General features: G+C 39.4%; 1 protein-coding gene across 43 annotated transcripts in view; it reads right to left on the reverse strand.

Moving 5' to 3' along the window:
- FOXP2 (forkhead box P2) overlaps nucleotides 1–23,966 on the reverse strand; it is a 584,095-nt gene that overhangs the window by 81,413 nt on the left and 478,716 nt on the right. For 2 of the 43 annotated variants that reach the window (XM_065556456.1, XM_065556442.1), the window contains exon 2: nucleotides 17,831–17,901. The exons of the other annotated variants lie outside the window; for them this stretch is intronic. The gene's annotated coding sequence lies outside the window, so the exon portion shown is untranslated. The remainder of the gene's footprint in view (nucleotides 1–17,830; nucleotides 17,902–23,966) is intronic. 43 annotated transcript variants of the gene reach the window in all.

Here is a 23,966-nt window from a genome sequence, read left to right on the forward strand (position 1 = left end):
GTGTACTGTCATGCAAAACCATTTCCTGCTACACTGGATATAATACAATAACTGAATGGAAAAGCATTCTGATTTGGTGATATCATTTTTCTAGCCATGATCAGTGTGTATAGAGGTTCTTCAGTGTAAACCTAATCAGTGCAGAATAATACATTTCAAATTTTGTACTTTTAGCTAGCACTTTATGGCCACTTTCAGGTAACTGGATAAGAATCCTTGGAAAGAACTCAACCTGCCCATTGTATCTCACCTCTTCTATGGCAGTAATAAAAAACATATACACAAATACTGTAAGTTTTAAACCTAAAAACCTGCACATTGGAGAGGGAAAAAGACTAAAGACATTTCCCATTGGCATATCAGATGCGTTATATTTCATTTCTCACAACACACTAATCATGCTTAAGTTATTGCGCCTTTTTCCCTTACAAAATCAGATATATAAAAGGTTACATTTGATTCATCTATACAGTAATGTATACTTAAACTCTCCAGGATCAGGACACGAATTTCAAACTTCCTAAGAACAAAATAGCATATCATATATATTTTCCAGTTTGCAATGTGCATTCACAGAACAAAAGTTTCCTAAAGGCCTCCAAGGCTTTCTATTTTGTTGCCCAAATGGGAACTGAGTTATTTTGAAAAGCTGACTATGGACACATCCTATGCCATGTTCTGCTCTCATTTATACCAGCGTAAATCCAGCGCAGTAAAATACCAAAGAAATCAATAGAGTAACCCTGGTGTAAAACTGATGTGGGATTAGAATCAGGTTTAGCGTGCTCAATTCATTTGTTCTTAATTCTTAAGGGCTAGATTATGCTGTTTCTGCCCAGCCCTGCAGCTGCCCTTTGGGGAGCAAGGAAAGCATTCTTCTTCTTCCAGGTGTGCCAGAGTGTGCACAAACTGCCCCATCCCTTTTGGAGTGCACAATACTCTTCATCTGCAAGCCAATCAGCAGAGCTGGCCAGCAGAGGTGGGTGGAGCAGTGATTCTGCCTGCTATCTGCTTTCGTTGAGAAAACTAATTAGGGAGCAATCCCCGTACTCTTCTGAATACAAGGGTGCAGTTCTGGCCTACTCTTATGCGGCTTCTTCCTCCAGCACTGTGTGCCCAACGTAAGAGCTAGTCAGAATTGAGTCCTAAGTGTATACATTTATGTATGCAGTGTTGTTGTTGTAGGTGTGTCAGACTCAGGATATTATAGAGATGAGGTGGGTGAGGAAATAGCTTTTAACTTCTGTTGGTGAGAGAGACAAGCTTTTGAGCTCAGCTCTTCTTCGGGTCTCGGAAAGGTACTCTGAGGGCTGTGCCGCTGCAGCGTGTCTAGTGAAGATGCTCTATGCCAACGGGAGAGGTCTCCCCCATCGCCATAAGCCACCTCCGTGAGAGGCAATAGCTATGTTGGCAGGAGAAGCTCTCCTGCTAACATAGTGCTGTGCATACTGGCGTTTGTCCGTGTAACTTATGTCACTCAGGGGTGTGAATAAGCCACACCCCTGAGCAACATAAATTATGCAGTCATAAATTGTAGACATAGCCTGAGTGTCACAGATAAATACAAGGTGGAACTGATTGCTTAGCAAAAGTAGTTAATACATATTTCAAGGTGAAGTAACTAACACCCCTCCAGTCATGGGGAGGGGGGCAAGGAAGGGAAAGCAACTGGGGGGGGGGAGGGTTTGTTAATAATTGCAATAAGCCATAAATCCAGTGTCTTTACTCAGTCCATGATTTTTAGTTATGAATTAAACTCCCCGTCTTGTCTTTTGAAGAGGTTGTGCAGATTTTCTTTGAGAATGAGGATTGAAAGATCAGATATAGAATGAGCGATCTGTGAAAATTGTTCACCCACAGGTGATGTAGTCTTCTATTATTTTTCTGTGTGAGTTCATTTCAGAGTGTAGTGGTTATCTGGTTTTACCCACATCATTGTTATTGGGGTATTTAGTGCATGGAATGAGGTATACCACATGTTGTGATAGGCATGTGTAGGACCCATGGATTTTGAAAAGTGTATTGTGGGCAATTTGATCATCGTAGCAGTGGAGATATGTCTCAAGGTTTGGCATCTGTTGTTCTGCTGGGTCTGGAGCTGCTTTGAGTTGGTGTGTCCTGGTCTCTAGGGAACTTGCTTCTGATGAAGCTGGGGAGAGGGAGGGGTTGTTTGAAGGCCAGAAGAGGGGGTCTAGGAAAGATTTCTTTCAGGATGTGGTTCCCATCAAGTATGGGTTACATATCTTTATCTTTGTCTATTTATATTTTTCCCAAAAGTAACAGCACAGCAATATTTTTCCTGTTATCACAATTGACACTGGTTACTGCAGATATTAAGAAAATAAAAATCTGTAATAATATTTTAATATCTTTGATGGTATTTGATTTAAATTCATGGATACATGTACCAATCAGATATTAATGGCATCTGTAGTGAAATGGAGCTAAATTGAATCCATGAGAGTTACAAAAATATCAAAAAGCAGAATTGTTTGTCTCATGATTCTACAGCTCTAAATAGGTGCTAATAGCAAGATGTGTGTTACTGTTAGTCTCCCAGCATCACATGAAGTAACTTGTTCTTCGTTACCTATCCACAGGATCTACCATGAAGGGAAAGCTGGGAAACAATTTAAAAATTTAAGGAAATGTATACCCTTTTCTGTACATAGTTCTACAGATCCCAATGTTTCAACATGCTTAAGCAAGCCAATCAGATACAAAAGAGACATCTGGAAAAATCCTCATAACCCATTAATTAATGAATATCATTTGGGGGTACTTTTTGGCTATAATTTCTGATATGTACCATTAGTTTAATATCATTAGAAGGAGATGGACACACCATTGGAGTACTATGTGGAGCTGGCATAATTTGACAGGGCATCAGCATAAAAAATATGGGGAGATTAAACTGGAATCCTGATTTTCTAATGGTCTTGGGAACACCAGAAACAGATAGAGGAGCTGGACTTTAAAAATCTATTTTTAGGGTTCATTGATCCTAGAATGCAAACTTCAAAGTCTTTCTCCTCAAGAAGTCCAGTTTCTCGAGTTTTAGAGGATGCCAGCCAGTTTACCCAAAGCCAACTGGCACTTACTCTTCTGGGTGCTCCAGGTTTCCTCAAGCCTAGAGCTAGTCCTCTCCACTGCCAGTGAACTTTGCAGATATTAAAAGGGCTGTGAAAAAAGTCACCAACTACCACGGCTTCTTTGAAGCTGGATGGTCTACAGTGTTGGCTGACAGGTGGTATTGTTCTGGCATTGCATAGTCCTGGATGAGCAGTGAAGAAAAAATTATGGCTAGCCTAAGGCCAGTGGTTGGTACTGACAAGGCTTACTATAAATTAGCTGGTGGTTTGGGTTAACCGGAGTTCAGTAAACTGCACTGCTAGTCTGCACTGTAACTAACGCTGCATATTACTTCCTAGAGGTAAAAATGTACTGAAAAATGAGAGGGAAAAAGACAAATTTAGCCTGGGCATAAGAAGGCACAAATCTTACTGACTTCAATAAGCCAGGGCTGTATTTAGCCTTATAAGTGGTATCATGTAGCATGTGAATATATTCAGCTGTTTGCCCATTCAAATAGAAGTGCTGTCCCACATAATCAAAGAAGAAGGCAAAACCATTTATCAAGCTTCCAGCAACTGCACTTGCTTGAACACTGCTCATTTAAAAATATACTAAGAATATTGATAAAATAGGAGGAATTGTTCAATGGAAACCAGAGCAGGGCTTCACCAATGGCAGAGAAATCTCTCTGTCCTTCAGTTCAAATCCTGGAATCACATACAAAGGCATTTTTAACGCGAGGAGACAGCGTGTGCATGCACACACATGCTGGGATGCAATTCTTGGATGACAAGAGTGACACCATGAAACAAATGTCCATCCAATAAATGATGCTACACCAAGCGACAGTCTCACAAAGACTCATGACACAAACAGCAAAGGGAAGAAAAAGCAACAAGAGAAAACTAATGATAAAAAGTAGCAAGAAGCCAAAACATCTTCAATGATGTAACCGGTGTATAGAAGTACAGGCTTCTTGATACAAGAGCCCAAAATAATCAGCCATCCCTGGGACTTCTGTCACATGTGCAGAAATACAGGATATTAGCACTACATATGATAAAGAAGCATAAATAAACCCAAATCAAATCCACTAGCCTTGTGGTTTTCTTATTTTCCTCCCTTCTTCCATTTCTTTACCATCTCCTACTTCTCTCCTTTCATCTCTGATTTTCATTCTTTTTTGTAACTTGTGTATTCCATTTTCTCCATTCTCTCCAGTTCTCCTTCCCATTCTATTTTGTTCACTTTCCTGCTTCGTCTTTCCATTTCCCTTTTTCCTATTGATTCGCTTTCTCACTCCCAATTTCCCAGGTTCCCTTTCCTTCTTTTTTCCCCCCTCAAAGAACTTGATGCTATGCTCATTCAAGTCAGTGACAAAGCTCCCATTGTCTTAAATGGTGCAGGATCAGGATCAAATCCCACACACTTTTCTTTCTCCCACAAAAGCTCTCTCCCTTCCTTAAAATGTTTCAACTCTTCCTTCTCTTCATCCCCAGAATTTCTTCTCCTTTTCTCCCACCTCCTCCCTCCCACTGCGATCCCCCTTCCTCACTATGTCTCTATATTTTCTATTGAAGTTCCTTTTCCACCCCAGATCAAGAGCTCCCTCTCTATGTGTCTCCCCTTCCCTCCCACTCCTCAAGGTCCCTCTTCCTCCACTCTCACTCTCTGCCCATCTCTCAAGCATCCACATGCAATTCTGTAGTATTCTTGACCTGTCATTGGATCATTAGGCCAGAGGATGAGGGGTTGTCTCAAGCAACCACTGCTGAGCACATGCAAGTCAGTACTGGTCACAAGCCACCTCCTATCTCGGTTCTTGTTCAGTGCTGGCTAATCCACTCTGCCTTCTGTACTCTTCAGTGAGGCCAGGTCTACACCTCAGACTTACACTGGTATAATTACATGACTGAGGGGTGTGAAAAATCTACAGCCCTGAGTGATGTGCTTATTCTGAGCTAGACCCTGGTGTAGACAGCGCTACATTGGTGGGAGAGATTCTCCCACTGACACAGCTACTGCCTCTTGTGGAGGTGGATTAACTACACTGACAGAAGAAGCTCTCCTGTCAGCATAGGAGCATCTTCACTTAAGCACTACAGTGGCACAGCTGTCTCGGTGCAGTTGCACCAATGAAGCATTTTAAATATAGACCTGCCCTGAGACAAAAAAAAATGAGTACAGTTATTGTGGGAAAGCTGATGACAAGGAGAACAAGAAGAGGAGGCTGTCACCAACTGGTTTCTTAGCAGTCAGATCAGTGCCCTCTACTCCAGTGGTAGCAGCAGTCACTGATTAAACAAACCCAAGTAAACACTGCTCCCATAGTATAATGTAAGTGGAATGTGGAGGTAATAGTGGGACAATCCTAGGAAACACATGACAGTTGGCAAGCCTGGGAATTTGTGTGTGTGTGAGCTGTTATGTAAATGTATAGTTGCTATAGTAATTTCACAAGAGTTCGTGTATAGTTTAGGTTTGACAAATACTGCTGCAGAGTTCGGAATAATTTGTCAGCGCTTTTATTGTTCATACTCCTTTTGGGTATATAATGGAAAAGTGGGGTTACTTGGACATGAGGAAACTGGAATAATGGATCTTTAGTGAATTAATACACGTGCTTCATATTGTAGTCCAAACGAAACAGTCCTGTGTAAACAGCATATACAGTAATTTTCTAAAAAAGAAAAAATGACCTGTCATTAAATATTTGGGTTTCTTTTAAACATCTTTTTTTAATCAAAATCCCTTAAAAAGTTTTTGGGGAAAAATCACAGAATTATGGTAAGCATTTAAATGATATTCACCTATTTCTAGATTAATGTCAAATAAGCGGTAAAACAGATGGATAAAATTACTGGTAACCTCTTTAGCCATTCATTTGATAAGCCATAGAGTAATGAGCTGTTAAAACTATACTGATAGCTTTTTAATAATGTTAACACCACTTTTCTGCTGAGTATGAATTTGTAATATTTTCTTGCACATCCCATGTTGTCAAATTCGGAGGGTGAGAAAATGTGATGAGACAAAAGCAAAAAATAAATAAATTGATGGATAAATGTACCAAATATAGTTATTTGGCTAGTAAGTTCTAGAGCCTGATTAACCACGGTGTTACTCCAGTTTCATCATTGTGAGATGTCTGGCATTCAAAGCATGCTCATAAAAGCTAAGCTGCGTTGGTCTGGGCATTTTCATATGGTCGATTCAAGAATACCCAAGGTCATATTTTATGGTCAGCTAAAGCTAGGCGTCCATTCTCATGGTGGCCCGTACAAATGATATAAAGACACATTGAAGTCAAACTTGAAAGCATGTCAAGTTGACCTCAGCAACTGGGAAGCAACAGCCCACAACGGAGCAAGGTGGTGGCAGATTTGCCATATCACTGTTAATCACGTTCAAGTAAGGTGCATTAACACCTTATGTGAAAAACATGAACAGGACAAAGGATGGATATGACAGCTGCAATGGTCGTGGACAACCTTGTCTGTCTCATATGTAACCATGCTTGCAGTTTTTGCATTAGTCTGACCTCACATATACGTGTTCACCTATAGGGTTTGCTGAATTCTCATACATCAACATCGATGTGAGATTCCATCACCCAGCTTTCATGATTCCAGTGGGAGTTACACTTACATGAAACTGGAGTAATACTATGCTAATCAGGACCCCAAACTGATGCCTATTTTTTCCAAAGCCAACTTTTTCTTCTCAAACTTGTATATCGCTTTTTAAAAACTCATTTCCAATCAAGGGAATGTTTCACTGGAAATTTCCGGGTTTGATTAAAAATTTTTAACGTTTTCTGATGGAATACGTTTCTGCGTATTTAACCCACGTTGGATTTCTTCATCAATCAAAACAAATATGCATTCAAAGCTCAAAAACACATTGCCCAGGGGTATCTGTATAAAAATCTGCGGTGAGAGCCTCACTCCTGCCCTCTTTACATTAAGTAAAAGGGCTGGCATGGCTCAAAAGACTCTAAAATCCCCAGTTCTGGTTAGGGGAGGATTCCATAAGGTTGCCTTCCAAGGACCACCTCACAAGCCCTGCTGCAGGGTACACTGGGAAGTGAGAGGTGTGTGTCCATGCTGGACTGCATCACACAGAGCTGCAGAGATTCTAAGTGCTGCCACCAACAGGGCAGCCTGGGGAAGCTGGCAGGACTATTAAGTTTAACTCAGAGGCAGCTGCAGACCTTGGAGCAGCCCAGGATCAGGAAGATACAAAGGTGACTTAAAACCACCTTAGTATCCCCTCTCCCAGGCTGCAATTCTTACAAGAGGTGAGAATCTTACCCATTCTGTCTACATGCAACCAAGTATTTGCATGCACACATATAACCAATTAAGCACTTATCTGCCCATGTCTTGTGAAAACACCCGATTTGTGCAAACATATTTCACTGCATATGCACAATTGCTCTGCCTCATGGTGGCGGGTATCATAGGCTGGGAGAGGTTCTGCCCTCCCAAACAGCCTGATGTGGCCCCACCCAGCCCCAGCCCCACCCACGCCACCATGGGGCTGGGGCTGGCCGGCCTGCCGCTGGGGCTGTGGCCACCTGGCGCGCCAGGCCCGGGGGCGCTGAGACTAAATGGGTGGATGGGGTGCATGCACACCTGAAATGGAGTACCCAGAAAGACACTACTCGAAGAAATTCAGCTTCCAGCTACTGGATCTTGTTATGCCTTTGGCAGCACAATAAAAAAGCCCCCAACCATTTCTTTGCCAGGTGTAAGTATCTATACAGAGTGATCAAATCACCTCTCTTTTTGACAAACTGAATGAGCTCCTTCAGGCTCACGTTGTTAGGTTTGTTTTCAAGCCCCTGGATCATTTTTTACCCCTCCTCGGAACACTCTTCAATATTTCCACATCATTCTTGAAGGATGCAAGAGCCTGATACAGTATTCTAATCACAATACTATGTACAGAGGCAAGTTCACAGTGCTCTTAAACTATAGATCAGGGCTTCACTTTCCAGTGATTAGGTGCTAGAGTATATAAAGCTGCTGAAATCCTCACAACCCTTTATCTGTTGACCCAAAATAGCACGTTCCCACATCACTATCAGCTGTGGCAAGAGGCTTTCCAAAACACAAATGTAGACCTGATCCTGCTCACATTGAAATGAACAGGAAAACACTGACTCCAATGGGAGCAGGACTGAACTTATTCTTTATGGGATATCCCCATAATTAAGCTGCTGAAACACTCGAACTAATTTAAGCACTTGCAGTATTTTCATACAGTCACCACAGCAGCAATAAACTGCAAACATTTTTAGTGATCTACTGACTCAGAAACATGTTACAAGTATTAACTTAAGTTACAAGCATACAAATAAGTTACAAGCCTACAAATATTTGATGTCAGGAAACAGATTCTGGTGACATGCTGATTAAGGTAGAGATAGGAAACACTTAAGTACCGTTTAAAGTTCAAAACTTCAAATGTGATATGCATTTGATTTTTTTCCCTTTTATCATTTTAATGATATACTAATGTTCTGAGATGTCAAAATAACTGTAAAAATCATAAATATGAGGTAAGGGACTATTCGAACAACATGAAAAATTCTAGTTCAGAAATGACAGAATATAAAGCTGTCATCACACATTTGCATAATAAAAGGCTCTTTAAAATCAACAATCACATAAACAGAAAAATATAAGCTGTAAAATCACTCATTTTAAGTATGAATCTTTAAGTAAAGTTAGCAGATTACCTTCATTTTATCCAATTCATCCTACAACATTTACAGGATGAAACATACAGAGCCATGTAGCATATTAGAACATAAGAACGGGCATACAGGGTCAGACTAATGGTCCATCTAGCCCAGTATCCTGTCCTCTGACAGCGACCAATGCCACATGCTTCAGAGGGAATGAACAGAACAACCGCACCACACCTTTAAGTGGGGGAAATGAGGGAGAGATTTGGCTGTCTGGCTGAATAAAGGGAATAGTGCTTTATGGCTGGAGGGAGAAGATGAAAACTGCTGTAAAGGGGTCAGCATGGTCGCTGACTCATCCCCTAGGAATGCAGGGTTTAAAAGGGGTAGCCCTGTGCTTGAAGCCTCCCTTTTACACAGAGCAGGCTGAGGCAGGACCTACCCTCCCTCTCCTTTAGGGGGTAAAATACCAGGTTTGGACAAGACCTGCTGGGCATTGTGCTGGCCGCCCCTTTTTTAGGGAGTCTGGAAAGGAATTTTTCCTTTACTACCAGATTGGCCGAGGTACAGTTGGGGGGGGGCGGGGTTCGCTTTCCCCATAGCGCGTTCAGGAAGGGCTTTGTTCATGCGTGGCAGGAAGGGTGGTAGGCTATGTCGCAACTCATTATTTAAGTGGAGGGTGGATGTCCAGTGCAGGTACTCCATAGGAAAGTGATACAGTGACCGGATAAATGGCTTGGAAAAGGACTTAAGAGAGGTGTTTGTTAAAGAATGAACAGGGGCTGATTGGGGACTCCTATGACTGGTATGGCAGGGAGCCAACTCCCCATTCTTACAGCCCACCTAACCCTCCTACGAGGGAGGGTGGATGGTAAGGTCCCGGCAATGGATTTGCTGGAAGGACCTGGATGGAAAAAGGGGGGGAGCTGTTGGAAGCCCCCCCAGGTAATTATGGAATAAACATGGGTTACCTGCACTGTACACTTTTATCTGTCGGGTAGTCCCAGACATCTAATAATAAAGTTGCGGCCTGATTAAACCCACGTCAAATGTCTTCTGTCCTTCTTTTGGAAGAGCCAGACAACAGGCAATCATTGAGTGATTTATCCCGTCATCCACTCTCAGCTTCTGGCAGTCAGAGGCAGGGGCGGCTCCAGGCAGCAGCGCAACAAGCGCGTGCCTGGGGCGGCAAGCCACGGGGGGCGGCCTGCCGGTGGCTGTGCAGGTGACAGTCAGACAGCATTCGGCGATATGCCTGCGGGAGGTCCGCCGGTCCCGCGGTTTTGGCGGCAATTCGGCGGCAGGTACGCCGAAGTCGCGGACTGGCAGACCTCCCGCAGAAACGCCGCTGAATCCGCGTGACCGCGGACCGCCTGACTGCCGTGATTGGGGCAGCAAAAAACATAGAGCCGCCCCTGGTCAGAGGCTACGGACACCCAGAGCATGGGGTTGCATCCCTGACCATCTTGGCTATTAGCCATTGATGGACCTATCCTCCATGAATTTATCTAATTCTTTTTTGAACCCTCTTATGTTTTGGCCTTCTGTCAATGAGTTTCACAGGCTGACCATGTGTTGTATGAAGTATTTTCTTAATTTTTGTACACTTACAGCAATATCAGTATCATATTGGTCCAGTATATTTTTATTACCTTAAACTTATTATATAACATCTCTTGCACTATTATGCATTTTAATAAGCCTGTCACTATACATATATAAAAGATTAAATATGGATTTTTTTTTGGAAAATAAATTACGTCTTGATAGTAATTTATTACATCTCACAAGCCATTTCTTAGAGAAATACAATTAAAACCTCTAATCTGGCAACGAATCATGCATGTTTTTAACTATATGTATAAGAGTAATTCTAATGACGACTCAATAATGTAAACTTGAAGTATGTGCATAACTTTTTGCAGGATTGGGGCCACAGAATTGTATTAACAATTCTCATGATTTCTTATTTTGTTGTGTCTCTTATGTAGCAGTTTTGTAGTTTAAAGGTTTTCATTGAATCTATCCTGAAATTCTCTTAATTAAGTTCAAATATTATTTTGTAGACTATTGGATCTACTTTCTTTGAACTACTGTAAACTGTTTAATTTCCCATTCAAAATTGTTGTGTTCAGAATGTAGACATGTGCACTACTGATTCAGATATTTCTAAATAGATTCAAAACTGATATTTTTTATATGCTGACATAAATATGGCTGCCTGTTTTCTGGCACTATGTATTTAATTGCATTAAATAGTAATAGTGCAATTTAGTAAGAGGAAATTAATGAAGCAACACTGGTAATGACATAATTACTGAAATATTAATGTAATAATTACTGTACACTCATACATGCTTATTGCTATCACTCTTATCATGCTTTCTCTGTAATATGTTATTTAAGTACATTTTTTGTGTACTGTTCTTACAATTGACAGTGATTAATTCTGGCATACAAAAAGGAGTACACACACTAATACAAGATGCTACACATTTGTATCTAAGTGCCTGATCTAATTCAAACTGATATCAGTGAGAGTTTTACCACTGACTTCAATAACAGCAAGACTGGTTCCTAAGATATTGACCCCACAACTGGATCTTAATTGCAGGATCTGGACATAAGTATGTACAAGAGTATTACCTTAAATATTACATTATTAGAGCACACAGCACATTAATACCGACATACGGTGGCAATATCTGTGTGAAAAATTAGAGACGTGATAAACTGCAGGCATCTTTGACAGCCTCATCCTCATTCTCCCTTTTAACTTTCCAAATGTGTCAGTAGCTGCTATTATTTGGGTCTGAGGTACAAAGATGAGCAATATTCAGCGTTGGACTATTTATGCCCTTAATGCCCAATATCTTGTATCTGGGCTCCAATAGGAACTTTCCAGTGGGACAGCCACTACTGCTAGCATTGGCAGATGCTCAGATATAGGCTCTTAAAATCATTGTCCTGGACATGCAGAAAGAAAGACATTCAAGGGATGTGGTTGAATTAGGCTGGAACTTTATTAACTTAACTCATCTGGGAACTAACTGGAAGGAACTCATACAGGTCATTGTTCCTTCCTTAATCATTTCCACCTGGTGAAGGGCTGCTATCAGCTCCCCAGCCCGTTGCTGGGACTCTACTGCCCTTCCCTTGGATGAGGCTTAAGGGGCTGGGAAAAAATTTGTACCAGACATTAGGAGCCCCAACCTCATTCCCCAGCTTAGCTTCCCCTTAAATTCACTGCCAACTCTGGTTTACCATGAAACCAGACACCCTATGGAACAAATACCTGCACTGGACACCTGTCACCTGCTAAGTTATGACGTCTTGAACCTTATCTCCTGGCCTACCCCACCAAGTCCCTCAGCTGCTGTGTGGCAGGCAAAGAAACCTGCCCCGAGCCAGCCAACCTGGTGGTGAGAGAAAAAATTCCTTCCCAGTCCCAAATAACGCAACTAAAGCAATGTCTGCAGCAATCAAAAACAATCACCACCACCCTGGTCTTCTGCTAATCCCAGGGATGGGAGGGTGAGACCTGCTAATCAAATGGTAGAGGGGCTCAGGCTGGAGGGCCAGGGTTTATATACACTCTCCCAGGTCCACAGAGGCAAACGGCTTATCTGAGTCCCCCTGGCCTGCCCAACAGCTCACATGATGCCTTCCCCTCCCTCTCTCCTAGCCAGACCCCTCCCAATTCCTGAGGACAGGGGGACCCTTTCCCACCAGTCTATACAAATCCTTCTCCCACCCCCTGCTTTGAGTTTGCAGGGCTTGTATTGTATTATAATGCATACGTGAATTTTTTAGGTAATTTTAAGGGATTTCTATTGTGTATTAGTTCCCTCTGACAACTGGACTCAATTCTAGGATGGTATAGAGGGTATAGAAGAAATTGTAAAGACAAGAAAAATAGAATGATACAAAGTAAATGGTGAGTCTGAAGTACTGGGAGAGTGAAGTGATAAGCAGTTTAGTACCAGAATCTAAGGGCAGGTCTTCACTACGGGGGTGGGGTGGGAGGTGTCAATTTAAAATACGCAAATTTAGATTCGACGTATCGGAGCCGACTTACCCCGCTGTGAGGACGGCGGCAAAATCGACCTCTGCGGCTCCCAGTCGACGGCGCTTACTCCCACCTCCGCTGGTGGAGTAAGAGCGTCGATTCGGGGATCGATTGTCGCGTCCCGATGAGACGCGATAATTCGATCCCCGAGAGATCGATTTCTACCCGCCGATTCAGGCGGGTAGTGTAGACCTAGCCTAAATTGTTAGCTCCTCAGTGAAGGGACTGTGGCTGTTATTCTCTCTATAACCCCCCATAAATGCTATACAAAATGTTAAATAAAGGTAACAAGTTGGAGGAAATTAGAGAAGGATTGTAGGCAGAGGAGGAAGATGGATTCAGGAGCAGACAGGGACACAAAAGACATGTATAACAGCTGGTTTCAGTTAGTTAATGTGGCAGGTGAACAGATAACAGATCGGAAAATTAACTATTCTTTTGGGCAGAGTCAGAGGGCATTTATATACTTTTTTTTTCTTTGCCTAGCAACAGGGCTGCCCAGAGGATTCAGGGGGCCCGGGGCAAAGCAATTTCGGGGGTGCCTTCCATAAAAAAAAGTTGCAATACTATAGAATACTATATTCTCGTGGGGGCCCCTGTTGGGCGTGGGACAAATTGCCCCACTTGCCCCCTCCCCCCGGGCAGCTCTGCCCAACAATGAGGTCCCAGCCATTCACTATTGGGATGGTGAATGGCAACCTCATTTCAATGACCAAAGCCATACTCTAAGATACTTTGCTTAATGAACCATATCCTGATGTCATTTTCACCACAGTTTATGTATGAAAGCCTGAACCCATACTCTCCTTGTTTCAGATGTAAGGGTTCTAAGGATGTAACGCCACGTTTCTGTTGTTACTTAATAAGATGATGACACGAGGCCTGATTTTCAGAAGAGGAGAACTGATGTCACAGAGCTCTTCTGAAAAACCATGTCCATAATCACTGGCAGATTCATGCTGTTTTACTCCACTCGGTATTGTTTATGAAAGAGCTGTTTTCAGGACAAGTCAAATTTACATTTGCAGTGATGTGCAACACAGGAGTGAAGCTTTAAAATAGCCTTACTGAACAACTTGCCAGGTTTGGAGATCCATTATGGTTAATAAAGCAGTGCGTTGGTAATGTTTGGAGATCCCAGGTGATAGACAAATGTATTTCTATAACCATCAAGACGTTGTTCTGCCTTCTCTACCAAGAATGTCAAAATTTAACATTAAGGGTTATGAAATCCCATAATATAATCAGTGATTTAATACTTTGAGACACCATAAATATAGTACTGCCACTTCATTAAAGATCCTGTTTCCTGTAGAATTTAGACAAAACATCCCTACAAGATCACCAACTGTGGCTTAGCCTACATCTTGGTGAAAATGTGTATTATTACATTAGAGGTTAAAATGATAATTATAAATACAGTTATACCTAAAAATTCATAGTTCATTTTTAAAAAATTGCATGCAAATTACTTTGCTAGACTGGTAACAGTTATGGTCACCATAAGTCTATCTGGTTGTACACACTGCATAACTAGTTATATTAACATGCTGAGAATTTCTGAGCAACTATAGTTTGTGTATCTTCAAAAATTTGAGGCTGGCTGTTTTTATTTAGTTATTTCTGAGCTTTTACTCACAGTCTTTCTATAGATCTTATTCACAAATTCATTTTACTGTGCTTCAGAGATTCTGCTCCATGCACTAAGGCATTATGTAAGATAAACAAACCCTAATGTTAAAGAAGTAGCAATATATATATCCCATATGCAATATCTCACATGTTAAAGAGAAAAACAAATGTTTGACATATTTAAGGATGCACTTTTAGTTTAACTATTTATGAACAGTTCGAAGATAGCCTAAAGTGTTATATACATATCAGAATACAGCTAATAGCCTTGTTTAAACAAGATAATTAGAATCACGTCTTCATGGTATTAGTATTATTTCCTGACATTGTTTATTGCTGCAAGGCTAAGACAGTTATCAGTTTGGGCTAATTCTTTAGCTGCTCAATTTTACTGTGTAAGGTCATATAGTGAAATGTAATGGAGATGCCAGAAAAGCTACACATCACAAGGTGAACACATATGGGACTGAGTCTGCAATTGGATCTACACTGGAATAGAGCTCCATTGAATAATGGTCTTTGATTACATGTATGTATATAGTGATTTTCTTAATCTGATAAATTTATCACTGTAAGGCTTAGTTCATGAATGATCTCACAAATTAACACTTTATATTATATATAGATATATAAGCACAAACACCCTTTTGATTTGTATATATCTGTATATATTTATATCCAAGCCCCTTTGTTTTCAGTTTAAAACAATTTTTACCGAAAAAAATTCCAGGGTTTACAATTTTTTTTTCTGATTTTCACCTTACTTTTGTATCATTCAAATATATAAAAATAACTTGTTTTATTAGGAAAATACAATACATTGCCTGAGATATACGTATTATGATAATGCATTAGTCTGTGTGTATATGCAAAGCTGCCTGTGTGTATATGCAAAGCTAGAAAATACACACAATAAACAAACAGGCACACACGCACGCTCTGAAGTGCGTGCGCATCTGAATGTACTGATGAATCTCACGCCCATCATGTACACATTTCAAGCTTTTAGCAGATAACAGTTTAAAGATCTGGCACACAAAAATGGAAAGAAAATGAAAATCTGTATCAGAATGTACACATTTCAGAACTCAAGGAAGTATTCAAAAGTTCTTAAAAAACAAAAACAGGAGAAAAGTATTAAGTTGAGTCTATGCGCTGCAAAGGGTGTGGCCCAATTATTAAATATAAATATTTATAGGCTAATAGTTTTTCTTCTAAAATAGTAAATTGTTTATTCAAATGAAAAGTTTCATTTGGGGATTATAGATATATTGCTTTCTTAAACTCTGAGGTGGCACTGTGTTGTGAGTTCCATTTTAGTTCTGCAGCAAACCTCATTGAATTCCATTCATCAAAGCATTAATCTACTGATTCATCTACAGTCCTTCCGTTCACCAAAATAAACCTTGATATTTACCCAGAAAAATTATTAATAGTTTTTTCCACTGAGTTTCACCTGGTTTTGTTGTAATAATTCCTGTGACAAATTAAATAAAACAAAAACCGAAAACAAATGGCCCTATTCTATTTATATCTTATATGGTTTGTAAGGTCATTCATGAACTCAGCTTTGCAACGACAAATACATTAGGTCACGACAATCTTCTCTTCTTTTGGGATTAAATGAAGCTAAGATTCACTGTAATTATTACAGACTAGTTTGCCCTTGAGGTTACCGCCTCCCAAATTTTGTACAGGTTCTCCCAATAATCCTACCTCCTTAGAGAATTCTTTGCAATTATTTTGCATGATTCAAATTATTCCTGCTGTGTTTTAGTAATCTGTGGCCAATTTAATATATTTTTTCATTCATACAGATTTGGTCAAAATTTGTGCACCCAATTTATTTTACTATGTCATTTCCACATCTAGTTGACAGCTATGCCCACCCTTTATGGTATGTTAGAATTTGATACATATAGGAATTCAAGATAACCATGGAATGATTTCAATGCACGTTTTTCTACCCAGGCAGCTTCTAGATCCTATTGTATATGATATGGTATGGCATCCATTACTGGATAGTTAATATAGCAATACAGTTGCAAGTACATCTGAACTCTAGCAATTTTTAAGATAACTATGGGTCTGAATTTTAGTGAAGGCAATGCACTGAGATTGCCCCTATCAGTGTTAGAATGATATGACAGATATATGAAGGAAGGGAGCTTTCATATTTGCTGGTGTTAGACATAACTACAACTTTTCAGCTGCTTTTCATATCAGCTTTGCAGTTCATTGCATTCCACCAAAGGAAAGAGGCCGGGTATCCTCAGCAATTTTTTTAGCTCTTTGGGGTCATATAGAAGAAAATATTATCATTAATATAAAAATTTACCACACACTTATGGCTCATATTCTAAACACAGGGGTAAATTCATGTACCTCAACTCTGCTATATGTGTGCATTTATTATATATATAATGTAATGAGACAGTTGGATGGTTTCCTTGCGTTTGGGATTGCTACATTATTCATAAATGGTGAAACCATATGCAGGCCAATACAGAACTAAATACTGATCTAAGTGCAAGCTCAGATACCATTCTAAGTCAACTGCTTACAAATACTGATATTTCAATGGCAAATACTGTACCAGACACAATGGTCCCAGTCACTAATGTTATTTCAATTCTCTTCAACCTGAACTGGGATTATAGAGCAGTCACCATCAACATTATCACCAATGCAAAACTTTTGATAAATGTTGACTTTTTAATGGCATCTGTTGTATTTGATATTCCACAAGAATTAATAACGGGCAAATGGTCTTCATTCTCCACATTGTGCCTTTGGATAAGGTGTCTGAGATTATTATGGTTTGGGTTATCACTGCTATATAGAATATTTACTTCTCTATTTCCATCCCCTGCTTTATGAAATGCCTAAGTGAATGCACAGCCAAAGTTGAGAATGAATTATTATACTTAAGGTTGAATCTGAATGAAATTGAAATTATGAAGCTGGTTTAGTTAAAGATGTATTTTCTTAGAGAGATATTTACATGTATGGTCATAAATTTTATCCTTGTATTGAACTGGCTAAAACAAGGTCATATAACTCAAAGTTTTTTTATATTATTTCTCTCTTGGCAGACCAACAGTTTTTGACACCAAAAACTACTGACAAGCTATCTTTTGGTAAAATGACACCATGATTGAAAATTGAGATATCACAAAAGCACAAAGTAATTCTGATGCTGCGGCATATATAAGGACAAAAAAATTGCTTTCTGTTACTTTGTGTCACCCACACCATTGGACACAAAATAGAAGTGCTACCAGGTATTCTAACTATAATCAGAGTTAAAGTGAATGTGAGGGACAGAAACTGTAGTAATGAGGAAAAAATTCACTTACATTTATCCAAGATGGCTGTCGCTATTACTGTTGAAACACTGCTATGGGCTGAGGTCACATGACCCTGTAAGCTAAAATAGAGAAGCTTCAGCTGAGAGTAACTGAAGCTGCAGCACATTAAAAGACATTTTTAAGGTGATTGGGGGTTGAGTGGAGTTTAATTTATAAGAACTATTTTCCTCAAGACTGGCATTGTGACCTTAATTTTTGGTCACTTTTCAAGCCTTCAGGCAACAGTTTTTCGGCATTACCCTCAACACTGCTGTGTGTGTGTTTTCTGCGTATAATACATGATGTGATGGTATGATGGTTTCATTGGCACGAGTCTGGGGTTGCCATATTATTCACAAATAGTGAAGCCTTATATAAATTATGCAGACCATCCCAAATACAAGTGGGATAAAACCTTTGTACCACACCATATCATCTATTCTGTATGTGACATTTATTTAACAGAACGACAACTTTAGGAATATTTTAGAGAGCTTTAAAATATGTGATTGGTGCTATTTTTCATACCTTTCCACTTGTAAAGCTAAATTTTTTAATTACCCTGAATCCAACATTACATGCCTCAAACAGAGATGAAATTATAAATACTAGAAAAATCAAAATGACTTAAAACAGTTCTTTTTATGAATTTCTATATTAATTTTAAGATCTATTAAATCTGAATCTTCCAGGGCCTGAAACAAGTGATGCATGTTCCAAAAGACAGCTACAATTTTCTCATCCCTGTGGTATAAAGATTCTATTGTGAGCCGTGATATATAGCAAGATTATATACCAGATTTGTCATTGCTTCAGGACTGAATACTGCCGTTCCTGACCTCAAGCCAGTACAGTTCTGGGGGAAAATCACACAGGAAGGAGAAAAAGAGGAGGAAATAGAAAGTACTATTGTGGGAAATTACTTTCTTTTTAAAATGGCAGATGTTAGAAGCAGCTCAGAGGCTTGGAGTATAAAAATATGAAGATGGGTTAGTGGGCAGAGTGCAAGTGAGTTGGTCAAAGATACATGATAAATGTCACTGTAATTTATCACCTACATATCTTGACCTATAGTGGGTTAGCGGTGCCTCCCTGCCCCCGCCCCCCCAGGGTCAGTGGGAGGCCACTCCGCCTCACTACATGACCATATACAATATGTATGTGTGTTTATATACATATATCTTTGTGTGTAAATCTGTGTACACAAACACACATCATATACATACACACATTCTAAACATGTTTTTTAAATGCATAAATATCATAGCAAAATCCATCACAAAGGGAATGCAAATAAATCAGTTCAAGACACAGAAACCTCAAACAGCAGAGTAATAATAAATGCACATATACCACGTATATTGGATATATGTGAAAAAGCAACAGATATGAGGGGAATGAAGAGATACAGTCTCTCACATTTTGAGCAAACTTAAAGACAAATTCCCACTGCAATGTATAGATAACTATATATACTCCATTCCTGTGAGATTATAATGGATTTCAGAATAGGAAGCAAACTACGAAACTGTCTATCTAGACATAACAATACTTCTTTGATACAAAAGATAGGTGAAGGAAAGTCATAACTAAGGAAGCCCAAGGGTAAAATACTCAAAAGTGCCAAAGTGACTGAGGAGGAGTCCAAGTCCCATTAACTTAGTCACTTTTGAAAACAGGGCACAGCCCTGTTGCTTACAAGCTTTTGAAAATTTTACCCAATAACACTATTGCATAAAATAAACCTCAAAAGCTGTTAAAATGCTTTGCAAGAGAAAATAATCATATAGGTAAAGGCAAGTAAATAACACACACACAAACATCACTGAACAAAAGCAACTACATTCTTTTCAAAAATAGGCTTCCTGTGTTGTAGATATTTTTAATATTCTCAGTGATACAAAAACTTACCAAAACTAAGATGACAACCTAACAGAATGGCAAATACGATGGCTATGACAGTTGTAATGTAATATACAGCATTTCACCTTTGGATCACCAGTGATTCAAATCCTATTTAGGTTACAGCGAATTGAAAGTCTGATGGAGACCTGTAAGCCTATGTGGAATCAGTAATTTCAAGTCCAGATGTCCACATCACCCAAAAGAGCATCAAAATCTTGAGCTAATTGGCATTGTACACCCATGGCAGTGATGCTAAGAAATGAGTTGACATGGAATGAAATGTTCTCTCCTCCCTACAGAAGGTGTATGTAGAGCTTACTCGGCTATGTGGAGAAGCCTGGACTGCTGCTATTTGGACTGTGTCTGTTCTGGTGATAGAAGACTTCAGTCTCCAGGACAATTAGTCTAGATCTGTTCATAAGCAGTAAATTAAAAAAAGAGAGCGAGAGAGGAAACCCGAGTTTGACTTCCCGCTATCCTGCACCTGGTGTAGTCATTTATATCTGTGCAAAAATGATTAAAAGAGCTACCAAATAAGAATAGTATAGTGTTATATCCACTTTGTACAGGTGTAAATGACTATCTCAGGCATAAGGACCTAAAACTTGCTCCAGACGGTCAGCCAGAATAATAACAAAAGGTTACAACTGTAGGCATGTCATCACCACCTGTTGAACATGATTTTCTTTAGGTGCAATTAATAACAAATGAAGAATACTAGTAATGCAATCAATTTATTGGGGTGGGAGGGATAGCTCAGTGGTTTGAGCATTGGCCTGCTAAACCCAGGGTTGTGAGTTCAATCCTTGAGGGGGCCACTTGGGGATCTGGGGCAAAATCAGTAGTTGGTCCTGCTAGTGAAGGCAGGGGGCTGGACTCAATGACCTTCAAGGTCCTTTCCGGTTCTAGGAGATGGGATATCTCCATTTATTATTATATTCTATGATAGCACATTCAATCTCCCCAATCAAATATTCACTGAAGGAAACTCACAAAAACTAATGAACAACACTTCCTTCCTCTCCCTTTCTCAAATGCACACCCACAAATCCCCTAGCTGTTCCTTTTCACTAACTTCCTATTTAAAGCACCAGTACAAAATTTCAACATGATGCTGTGCTACATAAGTCAGAAATGTGCTTGTTTATATTAATTAACTCATATTGCAACAACTGCATGGTTCAGCATAAGTACGTAAGTATGTTTAGGTTTCAGTACAGATACAAATACATCTACTGTAGATATTTATAAACATACAGTGGCTTCTGATAATTAAAAACTTGTCCTTTGTCAACAGAGTTCCATCACTGTAACAGAGAGTACTGGTAGTATTTCCCAGTGTTTAGAAGAGGAAAAAACCATGTCATCTCTTCAATATGGTGATATGGTAAGTCCTGGTAAAATCACTTTTAAATGGCAGCCACTGTAAAATCAAAATCATAGTGAAAAAATATAGCTTACATGTCTGATATAACTAGACAGCTGTTTTCACCAAAGCTTACATAAAAACACTGACATCCCCAAAACTGGCTGATAGCAATCATGATACGTATTATTTTCTGATAAATGATAACTAGGTATATGGCAACCTTTCAATATTGGGTAGTTGTTCAACTCCACACATTCCGTACACTTAGATATAACAGTGCAATATATATATATGAATGATATGAGTTTAGTTAGCTGGCCAGATGGAACATAAAAACCATCTCAATTGTAATCCTTATGATGAAGAAATTTCAATTAAATTAGCTTAATGGAAATTGATTCAAAACAATGTATGGAATGTTATATTGAGCAGAGTGAATTGGCTGATTTACGGAAAAAATATAGTTTTAAAAACTTTAATCAAGGAAAGAGTTCTTTGTCCTTCTGGTCATTACCTATGCAATGGCCATGTATAACAAACAATATACATAATCGGATATCATTAATGGAAATCCTTAACAATGTCAGTCCAGATCATTTTAGCTGAGAATAGCACCTATGAGGTTGAAATTCCAAAATTTAAACAGATTATTTTGTAAATATTTACAGAGTAATTAAAATTATCCAGAGCTACTACTGGACAAGCAAATTAACCTAAAAAGCAGATGGGAAGCACCATGTGAAACATGATGGCCACCATCACTTAAGACAATGCATCAGATTTAACTGGAACCATGGTAATGCTTTAAATTAAGGTAGAGTTTAGAAATGCATTATTTAGATTTATGAATACTAGCTGAAGGAAAGGTACCGGTAATTTTTTACAGTTTATTACAAACATATCACAAAGTGCATTTGTAATATAAATGTTTAACTGATGATGCTTTGACAAGTTGTTATGAAGCATATAATAAGATGCAAATATTGTTAAAATACATGTTTAATACATGAATTAAAGTAATAAAACATGCAATAAAGTGTCATAAAATTTAACAAAGATAATAAGATATTTATAAATGGCAACTAAATATGAAGTGTACACAGAAACGTAAACAGTACTAAAATTAGTCCTGGCCTCTGAAGTCTCTTTTCCCTCTCTTTTTACTTGTGACTTTAAATATTGACAAGCCAAGTCAAAGGTTACATGACTTTACTGGTCAGGTCCTAGAAGGTGATGTCAAATGCATACCTTTTTCGCTATCATAATACAAAAACCTGAAATCTTCGATGTAAGAGTTAAGTCAGCCATTCAGAAGAAAGTTACTGACACTCCTTAACAGCAGTTTGGAACTCTGTTTCTTAGGGTACATCTACACTACAGGGGGGAGTCGATTTAAGATACGCAAATTCAGCTATGTGAATAGCGTAGCTGAATTCGACATATCGCAGCTGACTTACCTCGCTGTGAGGACGGCGGCAAAATCGACTTCTGCGGCTTTCTATCGACGGCGCTTACTCCCACCTCCGCTGGTGGAGTAAGAGCGTCGATTCGGGGATCGATTGTCGCGTCCCAACGGGACGCGATAAATCGATCCCCGAGAGGTCGATTTCTACCCGCCGATTCAGGCGGGTAGTGTAGACCTAGCCTTAGAGTCTATTAAGAATTAAAGTGCCTTGGACAATCCTGACTTGGTGCTTCTGCAGCCAACTTTTGGAACACGAAAACTTGTACAATTGAAATGAATGGCAGCTTGGTGATTACAGATCTTTGTTTGCTCATCTTGGAAACCATAACTTTAATAAATGGTTGGGAAAGAAACAGCCTTGCCTCTTAACTTTTGTGCACTTGATCAGTGGTATTCAGTCTGTGAATCTAGACCTGCATAAGGCTCTTACAGAGCCCATGTGTTTTATCAGAGCTCCTATTGCTCACAAACAGCAAGCAAAATATTGATCAGAGGAACTTATTCTCATGCTTCCTGACATGTGGGAACTACCAGACAGCAGTCACCAGGATCGCTCCCTACCATTATAGCAACCAATATGTGGGTGGATTCGGGGGAAAAATGAAGAAACACTTCCACTCCAGGAGCCTGGTTTAGATTACAGAAGATATGTTGAAAGGGGAGAAATACCCTCCCCTTCTATTCGGAAGCCTGTGTTCTGGGGGGAAAGGAGAGAAAGAAGATTGTATTCAATGACAAAGCAATCACAGGCTGATACCCTAACATTGCACTGGAAGTTTGTATCATGAAGATCAACCAATATGTGATGCCTTGTAATTATGACACATATCACAATGCTTACATTCTAACTAAGAACTAGCTATAGATACAGCTATAGATATTTTGCAGTTTAATCTTCCTGGTTCCACTTGCTGACAAAGTGGATCTCTAGATTTAGAAAGTTGAGTAACAGTGCATTCAATAGTTGTGGTACATCTGATTCCTTCACTGGAATTTTGCCATTATTCTTTGTCTCAACATTTTGAAAGGTTTAACAAAATTCAGTGTCAGGAAACTGAGCCTAGACAAATAAAGACCAGAAATAAAGTAATTTTTTTTTAAACAGTGAGGGTAATTAGCCATTGGAACAACTTGCCTGGAAACATGGCAGTTTCTCCATCACCTTAAATCTTTAAATTGAGTCTGGTTATCTTTCTAAAAGATATGCTATAGCTTAAACAGCATGGTACTGCTGCAGGAATTAATGAGTGAGGTTCTAGATCCTGCGTTACGCAGGAGATCAGACTAAGATGATCATAAAAATCTCTGTATCTACAAAACATTTTCAGTTGTACATTATGTATCTCAGAATCTGAGTTAAAAAGACACCGACAACTTACAAAATAAAGAATTTTATTTTCCTAACA

Source organism: Chrysemys picta, chromosome 1 (genome assembly GCF_011386835.1).
Source record: "Chrysemys picta bellii isolate R12L10 chromosome 1, ASM1138683v2, whole genome shotgun sequence".
NCBI lineage: Eukaryota > Metazoa > Chordata > Testudines > Emydidae > Chrysemys > Chrysemys picta.